The sequence below is a fragment of the Vitis riparia genome, unplaced genomic scaffold (assembly GCF_004353265.1).
Source record: "Vitis riparia cultivar Riparia Gloire de Montpellier isolate 1030 unplaced genomic scaffold, EGFV_Vit.rip_1.0 scaffold640_pilon_pilon, whole genome shotgun sequence".
NCBI classification, from domain to species: Eukaryota; Viridiplantae; Streptophyta; class Magnoliopsida; order Vitales; family Vitaceae; genus Vitis; species Vitis riparia.
In genome coordinates, this window is record NW_023269722.1 from 141,780 (window position 1) to 147,914 (window position 6,135).

Sequence of the window (6,135 nt, forward strand, 5' to 3'; positions counted from 1 at the left end):
ATTTAAATTTATATATATTTTATATTAGAAAATGTAGTTTTTTTTTAAATATCCTATTATTCCAAATGGTGGTCATGGTAGTGAGATACTAAATGAATATATATTTACTCAATTCCAAAACTGCAACCAGCATGAGAAAGAGTTCATTGAAAAATAAATTGGACATGACAAAGAGTTTATTGAAAAATAAATTGGACATGTTATCCTCCCAGCCAGCAAGTGTATAGTCAATGTTAGAGAAGGTTAGGAGCCTTGGAGGTAGTGGAGTCACATCATCATCATCCTAACTATTGAGTGCTATCAAGTGCTTATCGGCTGCATGACTAATGGGAAGTGGAGAATTGTTGTTCTTAATAATTATTTATATAGAACGAGGAAAATTTTAACCTCTAATTTAGGAAAAATCAAATTTTTATCCAAACAAAGCCTTATATTTTGTTATATAAAGGAGTTGGGATTTTAAAATGCAAAATTAATAATATTAATTTTATGTTTAATAATGATTTTAGAAAATGTTTTTAATATTTTTAATATTATAAATTTACCTTCAAAAAGCTCTATTTAAGGTAGAATAAATAATCGGAATAATCATTTATTAATTATTATTTAAATATAACTTCCCTCCCTCCCATTTTAATCCAAATTATTGATCATAAAAAAAAAAAAAGGAAAAAAAGCAAAGGAAAAAAAAATTATAATTCAATGGAAAATCAACAAATATGAGAGTAAAGGGCGTGAAAGGCGGGAGAAGGCGTTTCAGGAGCTAACAAGTTAGATAAAATGTGGTGGATGGGAGTAAAACGGGTGTAGGCCAAAGCCAAACAGCATCCCCATCATGGAGACTGTGAAAGCTTAGGTGGGAGGGCTTCTCTACTCCCTTGGACCGGCTTGTTTTTTTTTATCTCTACTAAATCCAAAAATCAAAAGGCCACCCACTTCACTGGTTCGGGCATCAAGAAACCATTTCTGAAGTTGCCTTCCAGATATCTCTACTAAATCTAAAAATCAAAAGTCCACCCACTTCTCTGACTCAGGCATCAAGAAGCCATTTCTGAAGTTGCCTTCCAGACGAGAGAATCCCTGAAAAGGCCCTTGTTTTCCTCTGCCACTCTCATTCCTCGCAGGTACTAATCTAATCAGGTTATTATTATTATTATTATTATTATTGCAATCCTTGTTTGATTCTCAAGAAAATCCATCCCCCATTCGATTTCCGGGAAGATTCATCCTCCTTTGATTTCCAAGAAAATCCATGCAAAACCCCCAAGAAAAACCAAAAATATTCCTTTTTTTTTTTGCTCCCTGTGTTTTCTGGATCTGTTCTAGGGGTCTCTTTGCTTTTGTGCCATTGGATTTAAATTTCTTGAACCCTAAATCCACGATTTTTGACCTAGGCTGAAAAACACAACCTTGGCCTGCAAATCATGATAAGCTTACCGAATAGCATATTTTTTTTTAAAAAAAAAAAACGGATAGCTTTTGTATCCTGTGCGTGGGTTGGACTGGTCGGAAATATCGGTAAATTTCCCGAAATATCGGTAAAAATACCGATAAATACCGAAATATCAGAGAAATTTTAAAAAAATTATCAAAATTTTCTAAAATGAAACGAAACATAATAGTTGTTGACATGTAGGGATTATGTATTCCTATATGGGATAGGAACCCAGCACCTAAACTAGGAAGTTGGAGATGTTAGAATGCATAAGACATGTAGTATAAGTTGATATTAGTTTAACAAGATAGAATCATGAGAGTTAATTATGTTTCTTGGTTTAATATTTTGATATATAATTTTATTTTAATTTTACAGAAATATGCATAATAAATTATCTTTGACGATTCGAGAGTGAATAAAGACTTAAACAAATGTAAGATATATTTATTTCTCATTTGCATGGTAGCACATCAACTAGATAGGATCATAATTCTATAAGAGAACCACATTTATTACTTTGGTTCAATACCTAATGAAATTAAATGTATTTAATAAGATGAAATATCATGAAGTAATAGAAATTTTAAATTGATAATTTGTGGCATTAACTACAATGACATGAATTGAATAAGACAATTTTTATAATTAACTACCCCACTTTCATATACTTGTATACAACATGGATATATTACATGATGAATCCTTTTGATATATGATACAACATTAACATTTCAAAAGTGTTAAAACAATTGCTTTTGTAGACAAAAAAAAAAAAAAAAGGTCTAATGCATGGAGCAAGAGCCCTTACTCTTAACAAGTTGATTCTAATGTTAAAATTCCTCATGATTAATTCATTGTGTATTTGAATCATAGAATGGATCGAAGTTGGATGTCTAAAGATAGAATGTCAAGGGAGTACGAGGAAGGAGTTGAATACTTCATTAATTTTGCATTAGAACATTGTCCCAATCAACTTGGAATTCGTTGTCCTTGTATGCGATGTGGAAACTTAATACATCATACACCTAACAAGATTCGGGAACATATGTTTTTCAATGGAATTGACCAAAGTTATTGTACATGGTATTGGCATAGAGAAGCAGGTCCTACTAGTAGCCAACCAACTGAAATGGCACAACGTTATGACACGATGGATTGTGGTGACGTTGCTAGTATAGTAGAAATGGTTCATGCTATAGAAGATGAGTTTATGACAGACCCAATGTCATTTAAAAAATTGCTTAAAGATGCTGAAAACCCTTTGTATCCTAGTTGTATAAAGTTCACAAAACTTTCTACACTAGTTAAATTGTACAATGTGAAGGCACGGTATGAGTAGTCAGATAAAAGCTTTTCAGATTTACTCCAAATATTAGGGGATATGCTCCCGATCAACAATGAGATGCCCTTATCCATGTATGAGGCAAAGAAAACATTGAATGCATTAGGGATGGAATACAAAAAGATACATGCATGCCCAAATGATTGCATACTATACAGGAATGAGTTAAATGAAGCATCTTCATGTCCTACTTGTGGAACGTCAAGGTGGAAGGTAAACAAGGCAGGGGCAAGAAACACTAAGAGGATTCCTGCAAAAGTGTTGTGGTATTTCCCACCCATCCCTAGGTTTAAGAGGATGTTTCAATCTCCCACAATAGCAAAAGACCTAAAATGGCATGCACAAGGAAGAGAAAATAATGGTAAACTTCAACACCCAGTGGATTCCCCAACATGGCAACTAGTGAACCAAATGTGGCCTGAATTTGCTTCGGATTGTAGGAACCTTAGACTTGCCATTTCAGCAGATGGTATCAATCCTCATAGCTCCATGACCAGTAGGCATAGTTGTTGGCCTGTTCTCACAATAACTTACAACCTTCCCCCTTGGTTATGCAAGAAGAGGAAATTTATGATGTTATCTTTACTAATATCAGGCCCACGACAACCTGGTAAGGATATCGATGTTTATTTGGCACCATTAGTCGATGATTTGAAAACATTGTGGGAGGTTGGTGATTCATGCCCAATTGGTGTCTCAGCTGATTCGTGTCCAGCTGGTGCTCCTTGATGGCGGGAGTAATCAACAAAATTTATAACCTATAACACCATGAACTAGGGTAGCAAAGAAAAAGCTACTCTAGCATAGTGGCTCTAGGATCGTTCACTGGGAAGGGTTTTCAAACTGAAAATGATACCAATTCAAAGTGAATTGGTGCTGTTTCTTTGCAAGGTTAGTTTAAAAAGTAAAACACAAACTTTGATTGAAAAAGGTTTGGACTTAGATTAACAACACAGCAAGTGATGGAAATTACTTAAGAAAAAAAACATTCCTTGGAGATTCAGGTTCACAGGGGAGGTTCTTCATGCAATAGCATAGCTCCGGTCAGTTGGTTCAATTCCTCGCATTAGAGAATTAACATAAAGTCAATTCTCTAACAGGTGCTGCACAAATGCATCCCTCAATTGGATTTCAGCTTTAATTCTCTCACTGATGCAACTTGCAATGGTTCGAGCCTCTCACTTAGCCTTTACCATTCAAGGTGATCTTTAACCTTGGACTTCCTTTCACAAGCTCGCAAGAGATAACTAATGGATGTCTCCTTAGAGTCCAAAAGCTTACCAAGTGTTGGCAATTCTAGAAAATCCTACCTTCAAGTCACCTCCCAGAGGCTCGCAATGGGTTAACTAGTGCATCTCCATGGATAGAGATCACTTGCCTTACCAAGTGTTGGCCCAGGTGACTCCAAGGCTTTTTAAGTTAACTAAAAACATAGAAACCATTCACGGGACACACTTTCTTTTCAGTCATAGCTGAAACCACAAAGCTTCTGATTCTTGCACTTGGAACCTTTCCCGGCAACCTTAACTCCAAGGAACTAAAAGGTTTAGTTACTCATTCTCTGGGGAAAATTCCTCAGAGAGTGCATAACTAAGTAAATGAAAAATACAATCAAAGTGAGAAGGTAAGGCAGAGCTCAAGCTCTGTATTTTACTTCCTTTGAAGATTTTACAAAAGGTTCATCACACTCAGAATAGGCTCCTCGGGCTCTATTTATATCAAAATTACATTAATAACTATTACATGGATATTTAGCCATTTTCCTAACTTAAAAGCTAAGGAATCCTATAATTGGTGGCTTACAAGGAGAATTTGGGGATTTAGACAACAAAAATCTAATGAAAAATATCTCCAAGTGTCGGTTACAAATATCGGGAAGCACTAAGGACCATTTCGCAGGTGAAAAAGAGGTCTGCGAAATTTCGCAGATGAACAAAAAGGGCTGCGAAATTTCTTCGTAGCAACCAGCTGATTTCGCACCGCTGCGAAATGGTCTTTCAGCTTGTGGTGTTTGGCTTCCATCACGTCGTGAAACTTCAAGGGAAATCCATAGCACTGTGTAAAAAGGCTGTGAAATCATTCCGCAACAAAAGGGTGATTTCGCAACACTTTGCTAAATCCTTCCTTCAGCTTGGAGTGATCGGCTTCCAACGGCTGTAACTCCTTCATTTCAACTCCGAATTATGTACTGTTTGAAGCATTGGATTTTTGACTTCCTAAGCTTTCAAATGACATATAACATGCATAAATTGGACTTCGGGAAGTGCTCCAAAAGTAGCTGACACGACTGTCATCAAGAATGCTTCATGGCAGATTTCTCTTTGCTTCCCCTCCTTGTATTTCAACTTTGCTTATGGAAAAGGGCTTCAAAGCTTTGATTCTTCATGCCTCTGAGCTTTCCATTGCTTTTCCATGGATTCCAAATAACTCTCCTCAATCTCATATTGCTTTGGTGATCAAAAAGCTATCAAAACACCAAAACTTAAGGCAATTTGATTAGAATTGATTGCAAGGGGCCTTAACATGTTAATTGGGTTAAAAGGCAATAACTACTACTCAAAAGTGTTTAAAAGGATTAATTACAAGCTATCAAAAAGCACTTTTTGAGTAGTAATCAGTTGGGGTGAAAGCCTATGATGCACATCAACAAGAGTTCTTCACATTAAAGGCTATTTTATTATGGACGATTAATGATTTCCCTGCATATGGAAACTTGTCTGGTTGCACCGTTAAGGGATATTATGCTTGTCCAATATGTGGTGAAGAAACAAATTCACATTGGCTAAAACATGGGAATAAGAACTCATACATCGGCCATAGAAGATTTCTTCCATGCAACCATCCATTTAGAAAGCAAAAGAAGGCATTTAATGGTGAACAAGAGTTTAGGTTACCTCCAAAAGAACTTACTGGAGATGAAATATTTACAAAGGTTGATATGATTGATAACTCATGGGGGAAAAAAAAAGGCTAAACAATGTGAATCCTTTGCTAATCCGACAAGTTGCTGGAAAAAGAAGTTTATATTTTTTGAACTTGAATATTGGAGATATTTTTATATCCGACACAACTTGGATGTCATGCATATAGAGAAGAATGTTTGCGAGAGCATCATTGGAACTTTGCTTAACATTCCAGGTAAAACAAAGGATGGAGTAAAGTCTCGACTTGATCTTCTCGAAATGGGCTTAAGGCCTAACTTAGTACCAAGGTTTGGGTTGAAGCGAACTTATCTTCCTCCTGCATGCTATACTCTTAGTAGAAAGGAGAAGAAAATAGTATTGTAGACTTTAGCTAATTTGAAGGTTCCAGAAGGTTATTGTTCAAACTTTAGAAACCTTGTGTCCATGGAAGA